The sequence below is a fragment of the Elephantulus edwardii genome, unplaced genomic scaffold, assembly GCF_000299155.1.
Source record: "Elephantulus edwardii isolate Elephantulus edwardi_28Jun2011 unplaced genomic scaffold, EleEdw1.0 scaffold00168, whole genome shotgun sequence".
NCBI lineage: Eukaryota > Metazoa > Chordata > Mammalia > Macroscelidea > Macroscelididae > Elephantulus > Elephantulus edwardii.
The window spans coordinates 3,043,482-3,055,787 of record NW_006399918.1 but is presented as its reverse complement, the minus strand read 5'-3'; the positions used below and the strand labels follow the sequence as shown (position 1 = coordinate 3,055,787).

Sequence of the window (12,306 nt, the reverse complement as noted above, 5' to 3'; positions counted from 1 at the left end):
ATAAATTATATAGGAGGAGACAAACACACATATATGCACCCATGTATGCATATGAATATATTTTTAGTTTATTTATATAAAAAATTATATATTTTATCCTTAGAGAGATATAGGGAAAAACTTGATAAAATAGTATCAAATTTTTCTTAATAATCAGTACAATGGTCAATCAACATAATAAGCAAACTGAAATGACAAGCTTTATTTAACATTAAGAGAAATATGAAATGCACATTTCATATAGAATTATGAAACTTCTGCTGTTTTCACTCTTCTGATTGAGGATAATATCAGTCCTTTTCCTTCTAAACAGAACTTGGTATCAGAGCTTTTCTTACCCAGAGATTTCAAAAGGAATTCTCTGTTTATAATCTAGATAACAAACATATATATCCATAAATATTCTCACTGAACTCACCAAACTTGAAATTTCTTCCACCTTAGTTTCTGTCTTGAGATCGTCTTATAACCACTGCTTATAAAAGAAGGAAGTAAATCAGAAAAGCTCTCGAGACACTGAACTGTATGAGAAGCTGTGCTTGCCTGAATAGCTTGAATAAGGTGAAATATTTCACTGAGTACAGTGAATAATTTCAAAAGATAACAAGAAAAAAACAAAAAGACCAACCCTAAGAGTGTCGAAGAACACTTTAAAAGGTGACTAATGCTTACTATCATACTATTCCAGGAAAGAAAAAGTCACATTTTTATGTAACGTCTTTCAGACTCCTCCCATCAGTGTTCGTAGCTTCTGGTTTGCTTAGGAAAACAGAACTAATGAAATGCCTACTCTGTTTTATCACAATGAAAAGAAAATAGAATGGAGTTTTTCCTTTAAAATATTTTTGTTGCATGAGTGCATGTTTCAAAACAGTTGCAACTTTGTATCTTTCATATATAATTCATAATTCATCTAACTCCCATGGGTGTCTGTTCGGGAACTCAAGCAGCTGGAATTTTAATGACATGTTAATCTAACAAAACATTTCCTCTCTCAGGAAACCGAAAGCTATGAACATGATGGGAGGAATCTCAAAGTTATTTTTTAAAACTGTAGCGTCCCTCTCCTTAGGTTTAGCACAATACTAATGTAGTTTTCAGGTTCAGAGTTCAAACCTTTCACCCTGCTCACAACTTTGGAAAACCAATGTGGTGGCTCTGCTCTCTCCTTACAGGGTTGCCAAATCTGTATACAAATGACGACAGTGAGTTAATCAGAGTTATTTTTCTTTGTTTTAATTTAAAATGTTTAATTTTCTTACTTGTCTGAGATTGCAAAATGGGTGCAATTTTATCCCTAAAGTCTCTCTCCTTTCATGTACTTACAATTGTGTTGTCCAGTAGGAATCAACTCATAGCTGACCTCCAGAGAGGATTTCAAAGGTAGGTAATGGCACAGGAGTTTGCTCATCCTTCTCCCCACAACCAGCTGGTGGCAGTGACAAAGGATGTCTGGGAAGATTTATCAATTGCTACCATTGCATGACTGCCCCCTCTTGGATGTAAACAGAAGAGCTGTGAAGATTGTTTTCGGTAGCATATGACGCACTGACTCAAATATTAATAGAAGGCAAGCCTGGGGAATAAAAAAGATGTTATATCAAAATATGAAAATAGAATCAAGAATTAAATACATCTGGGTTATATCCTTTCACTATACCAATTCAATCTATAATAGAGTAGATATATCATTGGCTGGTGTCAGATAGATGATCCCGGCTGAAGGCAGAGAATACCAGAAGAATGTCTATTTGTGTTTTATTGAATATGTAAAGGCATTTAACTGAATGGATCATACAGACTATGGCTAACATTGAAAAGAATGAGGATCCCAAAGCACTTAATTATGCTCCTAACAAAACTTGCACCAAGATTAAGAAGCTGTTGTTGAAATAGAGCAAGGGAACACTGTATGGTTTAAAGTAAAGAAAAAGGTGCATCAGGGCTATATCCTTTCTTCATACTCATTCAGTTTGCAGGCTGAGAAAATAAGTTGAGAAGCTGGAGTAAATGAAGAAGAATGTGGCATCAGGATAGAAGGAAGGGTCATCAACAGCCTGAATTATGCAGATGACATAACCTTGCTTAGTGAAAGTGAGAAGGACTTGAAATATTTCTTGAAGAAGACCAAAGACATAGAGTTAAATATGGATTGCATCTCAACGTCAAGAAGACAAAAATCCTTGCCACTGAATCAATAAGCAACATTCTGATGGAAAAAAGATTGACATTGTCAATGATATTATCTTACTTAGATCCACCATCAACAGCCTGGTACCAGCAATCAGGAAATCAAGAGACATAATTACACTGGACAAGTCCACTTAGGGACCTCTCCAAATTACTGAGGAACAGTGCTGCCAGTTTGAAGACTAAGATATGCCTAATTCAGACCATGGTATTTTCAGTCACTTGCTGTGCATCTGAAATCTGGACAATGACTAAAGATGGCAGAAGAAAACTGATGCTTTTGAGCTGTGATGTTGGAGAAAATTACTGGATATCCTACGACCTGCCAAAAAAACGAACAGATATTTCTTGGAGAAAGTGCAGCAAGAATGCTTCTTGCAGGGAAAGATTTGTCTTACATGCTTTGTGCATATGTTAGGAGGGGCTATTCTTCGGAAAGGGGCATCAGGCTTGGCAAGGTGGAAGGTTAGCTAAAAAAAGCAAGATTCTTAACCAGATGGGTTGACACCATGACAGCAGCAATTACCTCAAGTATGTCAGAAATGATGAGGAAATGATGAGGATGGCTCAGGATTCAGACTTCTTGTTCCTAAGGTTGTTATGAGTTGTACTCAACTTGACACCATGAAACATCATTCAGTTTATATGCTGAGAAAAAGAATCCAAGGAGCATGACTATATTAAATGACATCTCTATTGCAAGAAGATTCATCAAAGAGCTACAATATGTGAATGACATAATCTTGTTTATATATTTTTTAAAAGTTTATTGATTTATCACAAAAACTATACTGCTCATGCATTGTGCTTCAACATAAAAGAAAATATCCTACAACTGGACCAATAAATAACATTTTGATAAATAGAAAAAGGATTGTCAATGTCATTGATTGTATTTTTACTTGAGTCAACAATGAATATGCATGGGAGTAACAGCCAAGCATCTTTTTCCAAGAGAATGGCCCTTTAGAATAAAATGAAACCTTCCTGCTATAATAGATGTATGCCAAAGGTGGTAAAGATGCATATCTATTCTGGTAATCTTGAACAACTCAGGACCTTTTTCTTTCTTGTGTTATGCTTTCCACCTCATTATAGAGTCTCTCTGGTAAGTCTCACATGATTTCACCTATGGACATGCAATCCAGGACTTGGGCAATGAGGGTCCTCTTTAACAGTCCCCTTCACTCCAAATCCCAGCACATCTTTACCACCTATGCCTACTGTGACTGCTGTATTCTGCTTGATATTTACTTACTAGTCTGCAATCAGGAAATCCTCTCACAGGAATCTCATCCTTGTCTATTGCATAAAGTCTAAAATTTGTGAACTCTGGTATTTTACTCAGTTATACTGTTACATATGGTGAGCATTCTATCCTGTCATAACCAGAATAAAATAGTGTGACTTAAATAGTTTGATCTTGATTTTAGATGTTTAGATCTTGGGAAATATTTACATTCATTGAGAATAGAGTTGATTTATCATTATTTCGTATTTTTAATTATATGTGACTTTTCCTGAGACAATTTTGGTTGGAAAGCCATTTATAAAGGAGATAATACAAAACTATTTGAAGAGTTCTAAAAGAGAGTTTGGAAATGAATGGAACTAAATCTCCCACAAAGCAAAAGGAAGATTATACTTGTAGCTGATGGTGGAGGAACACTGTAAAGATTAATTCTGTGTGTTGATGTGACTGGCCTGTGGTTTTCCCTTGTTTGGCCAAACACTAGTGTAATTGCTATTATGACTGTGTGATTAAAATCAGTTGGGCTTAAGTAAGGTTGATTATCTACTATAGTGTTACATAATGGAATGCAAAACAATATAATTAGCTTCCATAATGTAATCAATCAATTTAAAAGATAGTTTAATTGGAATATGATCTGCTTCCAGAATACATAGATATTGTGGCAGAACTTGGATTCCACTTTCTCAGTTTTTTTGTTTGTTTTTCTTTTTCTATCATTCTTTTTTATTTTTTAATTGATTTTAATGAAAGTTTATAGTGACTTTGGATTTCCATTCATTCATTGTTATACTTTTCTCCCTGTCCACCTCTTCCCCCCAATTTGCTTTTCTCTTTGAAAAGTAAAAGAAAAAGTTCTTTCATTGTTATTCAATCCCTCCCTCTAAGTCCACTCCACTATGCTACTTTCATTCTGGACTCCTGTCATAACAATAATACCTAATCGTATATCCCTTTTAAACAGTTCTCTCCCTCATCTGTTTCAATGTAGTATACATTATTTATCCCTTCATTCTTCCTCCAGCCCCAATGTCAGTCCTCGGCAATACTAGGGATTCAAGCCTGTCCAATCTACATCTTGTCTCCTAACCTACAACTTTCTGACTGTCCAATCTTCTTACACTTATGTTGCTGTTTTTATGTGCCATTGAGTCACTTGCAACTCATAGCAACCCTACATGTGATAGCCCTGGAACCTGCTCTATTCTGTGCTAACCTTATTGTCTCTGGCACACCTACCCACATTACCCTAGTCACTGAATCAATCCATCTCATCAATAGTCTTCCACTCTTACACAGTCCCTCCACCCTCCCAAGCATGATGTCCCTCTTCAAGGACTGGTCCTTCCTTGAAAAATACCCAAGGTGTGCCAGACAAAGCCTCAGAAGGAGCAGCCTATTTTCACCCCCTCCAGGACAAAATTATGTTAGGCATCAAATTATGTTAGCAAACAGAATTCTCCAGTCTGTGACCTGGTCTATGGATATTGAAATTTCCAGGCCTCCTAATCGCATGAGTTCTTGTGGTCTCGTAGGTAAGGAGTTGCACTGCCAACTCAAAGGAATGAGGCCAAATTTACCCACTACTCCATAGAAAACAGGCAATTTCCCCCTTTGGGATTTAATACCTCTGAAAATTCTCTAGAGGGTTAGTTATGAGTTGATACTGACTCAACAACATCCAACAACACCACAAAAAATTGCATAAGCCAATTCCTTTCAGTAAGCTATCTGTTTCTGATTCTCCCATTTGTTGTTGCTGTTGGGAATCATCAAGTCGAATATGACTCACAGCGATCCTATGAACAACAGACCTGAATCCTGTCATATCCTAGGCCATCCTCTTCAGCTCTGGTACACCTGAGCGATTGCTGCAGTCCTTGTGTCAAACTAATTTGGGATCTTTCTCTCTTTTGCTGACTATCTGTCTTCCTAACCATGATGTCCCTTTGAAAGGAATGGCCTCTCCTAATAACATGCCCAAACTATGTGAACCAAAACTTCATCATCCTTACCTCTAAGGAGCACTCTGACTACAGTTTTTTTAAGACATATCTGTTCTTTTGGCAGTCCATGGGATGGATATTCATTGTTCTTCTCCAGCAACACAACTCAAAGACATAAATTCTTCTTCTGTCATGGTTGTCATTGTTGTTAGGTGCTGTCGAGTTGATTATGGCTATTAGTGACCCTATAAACAAAAGGTCTGAATTCTATTCTATCTTATGCCATCCGCACACTGCCTGACACACAAGAGCCCATTGGAAAAGTCACCACAACAATCCTCCTGGTCAAGGGTCTTCCCCTCTCCTTCACCGACCCTCTATCCCAGCATCATATTTTTCTCCAAAGAATAGCCTCTCCTAGCTATCTGCCCAAAGTATGTGAAGCAAAGCCTCATCATTCTTGCCTCCAAAGAGCACTCTGGCCGCACCCTCTTCAAGACTTATCTGTTTTTTCTCTTGGCTGTCCATAGGATGTTCAGTGCTCCTCTCCAACATCACAGCTCAAAGGTACTTTTTTTTTTGGCAAGCTTATTTATTTTCCAGCTCAGATACAAAGCAAGTAATTAGAAAGACTATGACCTGAGACTATGACCGATATTTGTTGCTATCCCAAAGAAAGGTGACCCAACAGAATGTGGAAACTACAGAACAATCCCACTGATTTCACATGCAAGCAAGATTTTACTGAAGATTATCCAAATACCATTAGAACAGCACATCAACAGAGAACAAGCAGAAGTCCAGGCTGGGTTTAGAAGGGGTCGTGGTACTAGAGATATTGTAGCTGATGTTAGATGGATCTTGGCTGAAAGCAGGGAATACCAGAGGAATGTCTATCTGTGTTTCATTGACTATGCAAAGGCATTTGACTGTGTAGATCATAACAAACTGTGGCTGACTCTGAGAAGAATGGGAATCCCAGAACACTTGATCGTTCTAAGGCGAAACTTATACTTGGACCAGGAGGCAAGTCGTCAGAACAGAGCAAGGGAACACTGCATGGTTCAAAATTGGGAAGGGCGTACGCCAGGGATGCATCCTATCTCCATGCCTTTTCAACCTATATGCAGAACAGATTATCTGGGAGGCTGGGCTCTATGAAGAGAAGTGTGGGGTCAAGATTGGTGGATGATTTATCAACAATCTGCCTTATGTGTATGACACAACTCTGCTTGCTGAAACTGAGGAGGACCTGAAGCACCTGCTGCAGAGTGTCAAGGACTGCAGCCTCCAATATGGATTGAGGCTCAATGTCAAGAAGACAAAGATTCTCACCACTGGACCAATTGGCAGCATCAGGATGGATGGTGAAGAGATTGAGATTGCACACAGCTTTAGTTTGCTTGGCTCCATAGTCAACAGTCTGGGCACCAGCAGCCAGGAAATTAAAAGGCGCATTGCCATGGGAAAGTCTGCTGTTAGGGACCTCTCCAAAGTGCTGAAGAGCAGTGGTGTCTCTCTGGAGACTAAGGTGCGTCTGATACAGGCCATGGTCTTTGCAATCACCTGTTATGCATCAGAGAGTTGGACAATGACCAAGGAGGATAGAAGGAGAATTGATGTCTTTGAGCTGTGGTGCTGGAGAAGAGTATTGAGAATACCATTGACTGCTAGGAAAACAAACAGATTTGTCCTGGAAAGGGTTAAACCGGGTGGCTCCTTAGAGGCAAGGATTCTGAGGCTCTGTCTAACATACTTTGGACATGTTGTGAGGAGAGACTGGTCCTTAGAGAGGGACATCATGCTTGGGAGGTTGGAGGGACAGCGCAGGAGAGGAAGGCCCTCTATGAGGTGGATTGATTCAGTGACTGGGATAATTGGGATGGGAGTGTCAGAGACAGTGCGATTGGCACAGGACAGAGCAGAGTTTAGGGCTGTTGTATATAGGGTCGCTATGAGTCGCAGGCGACTCGACGGCACATAACAACAACAACAACATGACCTGAGTCACACACACTTTTAGTCCTCAAACTGACATCATTATTCGTCAATAATTTGTAAAGGTCTCTAACTTAATATTTTCCCAGTTTAATGTCTCTCCTTATTTCCTGACTGCTGGTATCCAAGTAAGATGAAGCTATTGACAATTTCCATCTTCTCTCCATCCATTGTGACATTGCTTACTGGTCCAGTGGTAAGCATCTTTGTTTTCTTTACATTGAGATGCAGTTCATATCAAGGCTTCAGTCCTGGATCTTCTGCAAAAACTGTTTTAAGTCTTCCCCACTTTCAGCAAGCAAGGCTTCTATGTCATTTCCATAACGCAGGCTATTCATGAGTCCCTGGCAATCCTGATGTCTCACTTCTCTTAATAGAGTCCATGTAGTTGGATAATTTGCTCAGCCTACAGATTGAATAGGTATGGAAAGAGAATACAACCCTGATGCAGTCCCTTCTCAATTTAAAACTGTGCAATGTTCCCCTGCTCTGTTCGCACAATAGCCTCCTGGTCCAGATATAGTTTGCACAGGAGGACAGTTAAGTGCTTTGGGATTTCCATTCTTCTTAATGTCAGTCACACCTTGTTATGACTGTCAACACAGTCAAATGCCATTGCATACTAAATAAAGCACAAATAGCCATTCTTCTGTTATTCCTTACTTTCAGCTAGGAACTATCTGACATCAACAATGATATCCCTGCTGCCATGACCTCTTCTAAATCCTGCTTGAATTTCTGGAATTTCCCTAATAATGTACTGTTCTAGGCATTTTTGAATGATACTCAGCAGTATTTTGCTTGCATTTGATATTAATAATATTGTCTGATAGTTTCCACATTCAGTTGGATGACCTTTGTTGGGATTGAGAACAAATATAGACCTCTTCCATTCCATTGGCCAGACAGCTGTCGTCCAAATTTCCTGGCATAGACTGGTGAGTGCATCCAAGGCTGTGTCTTTTAATGGAAACAAGTCAGTTGGCATCCCATTGACTCCTGGGGTCTTATTTTTTGCCAATTCCAATGCAATTTCTACATCCTTCTTCCTTACCATTGACTCCTATTCATTTGGTACTTCCTGAAAATTTTCAGTGTCAATCAATTCTTTCTGATACAGTTATTCTGATTATTCCCTCCATCATTCAATATCTTGCACACAGTATCTCTAAATATTGCGACACAAAGTTTAAGTTTCTTTTTCAGTTCTCTCAACTTGAGAAATGCAGAGTGAGTTCTTCCATTTTTATTCTCCAAGTTTGGCTCTCTACACATTCCATTATAATACTTTGGCTTGTCTTCTCAAGCTGCCCTTTGAAATCTTCTGTTCAGCTCTTTCATTTACACATGTTTTTCTTTTGTTTGACTTCTTGATGCTCCAGGGCAATCTTTAGAGTCTGTTCTGACATCCATTTCAGTTTTCTTATTTCTCCTCTGTTTTTGTAATGAGATTTTGCTTTCTTCATGGATGATATTCTTGTTATTCCACAACTCATCAGGCCTTTTTTGATCATTGGTGTTCAATGCCTCAAATCTATTCTTAAGATAACTTTAAAATTCAGATGGAATTGATTCAAGATTATATCTTGGTTCTTGTGGACTTATTTTAATTTTAATTTTCTTTGATCTCAATTTCAACTTGTATTTGAGTAATTGATGATCTTACCCACAGTCTGCCCTTGGCCTAGTTTTGACTGCTGATATTGAGCTTTTCCAATGATTTCTACCACAAATGTAGTCAATCTGATTCCTATGCATCTCTCAGGTGAGATCCATGTGCAACGTCTTTCTTTGTATCTTTAAAAAAGGTATTTGTGATAAATCATTATAAATACAAAATTCTATCATTCTATTTCTAGTCTCATTTTTATCACTAAGCTCTTATTTTCCAACTACTATACCTTTTTCACTGGTTTCTTCTTTGCCATTCCAATCACCAGTTATCATTAATGCATCTTGATTGCATGTTTGGTCAATTTTGTACTGCAAGATTTGGTGAAAATTCTGAATTTCTATTTTTCTTCGCTCTAGCTGTAGGAACAGGTATTTAAATAATAGTTGTGTTAAGAGGTCTTCCATATGAGGTAAAAAAAAGGCCACAGAGAACCAAATGCAGTAAAACAAAGGTATTTATTATCAGCTCTCGGGTGGGTTCCACACTCCCGGGCCAGAGAGAGGAGGTGGGAATGGGAAGTCCCCCACAGGGGAAAGCTACAAGAAAGGTTTTATGTTGGGGGGGGGAAGGGAGGTAAGCTGATCTATTTGGTGGTCAACTCTCTCTATTCAGTGGTCAACTCCCCATAGAGGACATTAATTGGATGCCCTCTGCCTGTTCCCATGTAAGAGAACCTTAGGACCCTTAGGTGGGTTGTGTTATAGCTGACGTTTAGGTAGGATGTAGCTGGGGGTTGTGCTCTTCCCTGATTGGCTTTAACCATCTTACACCAGGCTCATTGGAATGTCCCCCAAGAGGCGTGTCAGTGTGGAATGTTGCCCAGCTTCCAGGCGGCCTTTTAATCCTTTCACTCACATTATTGCATTTCAGGATAGAAATTGAAATTGACTTTTTTTTTTACTATGATTACACTACTCTTCTTCTGTTTTTCATTCTTGAATAGTATACCATGTGACTGTCAGATTCAAAGTGGCCAGAGCTGGTCCATCTCATCTCACTAATACCTTGTTGTTGTTGTTGTTGTTGTTGCTGTTATGTACCATTGAGTCACTTGAGACTCATTAGAGACCCTATGTACAAGAGCCCTATTGAGTCACTTGAGACTCATAGAGACCCTCTGCACAAGAGCCCTAAACACCGTTCTATCCTGTGCCAACCTCACCATCTCTGACACACTCATTCCCACTACCCCAATCACAGAATTAATCCATCTCATCGAGGGTCTTCCTCTCCTGCGCCATCACTCCACTCTCCCAAACATCATGTCCCTCTCCAAGGACCAGTCCCTCCTTGCAACATGCCCAAAGTATGTCAGATGAAGATTCAGAATCCTTGACTCCAAGGAGCATTCCAGCTTCACCCTCTCCGGGACAAATCTGCTTGTTTTCCTAGCAGTACATGGTCTATTCAACACTCTTCTCCAGCACTATATCTCAAAGACATCAATTCTCTTTCTATCATCCCTAGTCACTATTCAGCTCTCCAATGCATAGCATGCAAATGTGAAAACTATACCCTGGATCAGACGCACCTTAGTCTCTAGCCTGACATCATTGCTTTTCAGTACTCTTGAGAGGTCCCTCACAGCTGACTTTCCCAGTACAATTCATCTCTTGATTTCCTGGCTTCTGTTACCAAGAGTGTTGACTGTGGAGCCAAGTAAACTAAAACTGTTAACTATCTCAATCTCTTCCCCATCCATACTGGTGCTGCCAATTGGTCCAGTGGTGAGAATCTTTGTTTTCTTGATTGAGCTTCAATCCATATTGAAGGCTGCAGTCCTTGACCTTCTGCAGAAAGCGTTCAGGTCCTCCTCAGTTTCAGCAAGCAGGGTTGTCTCATCAGCATAACGCAAGTTGTTGATGACTCTTCCACTTACTCAGTGAGAGGAATGAGGCTGGAGATAGAATGATTGAATTCTGCACATTCAATGATTTATTCATTGCAAATAACTTTTATAAGAAACATAAATGCAGACTATACATACAGATTTTACCTCTCAAAGAGAGCTGGAGTCAGAAAATCAAAAGGGCCAAATTAGCTCAGCATTTCTCAAGCTTAAAGGAGTTTAAAAACAAACTCAAGCCACAGGTGGAAATACTTAAGGATTCTTTGGGTAGAATATTAAATGATCCAGGAAACATTAAAAGAAGATGGAAGGAGTACACTGTCACTGTGGAAGAATTTCATGAAATAACATATAAGCAAGAGCCTGTGGTGATGAAGGAGGAAGTTCAAGTTGTTTTGAAGGAATTGGCAAAAAACAAGGCTCCAGGAGTTGACTGCGTAACAATTGACATATTTCAACAAACAGATGCTGCCCTGGAGGTGCTCACTAACTCCTGTGAAGAAATCTGGTGGACAGCCAGCTGGCTAACTGACAGGGAAAAAATTATATTTGTTCCCATTCCAAAGAAAGGTGACCCAACAGAGTGTGGAAATTATTGAACAATATTATTGATATCACATGCAAGCACGATTCTGCTGAAAATGATCCAAAAACGTTTGGAACAATATGTCAAAAGAAAACTGCCAGATGTGCAGGCTGGATCTAGAAGAGGCTGTGGTACTAGGGATAGCATAGCTAATGTTAGATGGATGTTGGCAGAATGCAAAGAATACCAGAAAAATGTCTATCTGCTTCATTGACTATGCAAAGGCTTTTGACTGTGTGGATCACAACAAGCTGTGACTGACTCTGAAACACTAATATCTAATATGAGGACATTCATGCATCCCATTTAATTTTTATGATTTCCAGTTTTCCAGCATTCAAGCTACATTCCATGTTGCAATTTTTAAAGGATGTTTCTTATTGTTTTTCCTCATTTCAACTGATTTCCAATCTGGGTTCTACCACTACACTACTATAACTATCCTTCCTTTTCCTTTAGTGTTCATAGGGTTCTCAAAGGCTTGCTATTTAGGAAGTAGATGGCCCATCCTGCTTCTTATCTTCTATCACTAGAGAACTCTTAATTAAGACATTTTAGTATTGAGTACAAACAAAATTTACAAAATTTCCGAGATAATTTTGATATTTTCGGAATTAACTCTCAAATCATGTTATATTTAAAGGCATTACTAACTGTATTTCTAGTCATAAAGACGGCACAGTTAGTTCAGGGCCTAAAATGGCAATTAACATACTCAGAATGTACAACAGGGCCCAGACTAGCAGAAGCAGCAACTAGAGCGGCTGCTGCGTGCATCCTCTTTCATCCAGCCTGTTCCTGGGTCTCTTT

The 12,306-nt window shown here is 39.1% G+C and overlaps 1 protein-coding gene across 1 annotated transcript in view; it reads right to left on the bottom strand.

Annotated features, from left to right (window-relative positions):
- IFI16 (interferon, gamma-inducible protein 16) overlaps nucleotides 1–12,306 on the bottom strand; it is a 120,278-nt gene that overhangs the window by 62,665 nt on the left and 45,307 nt on the right. The gene's annotated exons all lie outside the window — the stretch shown is intronic.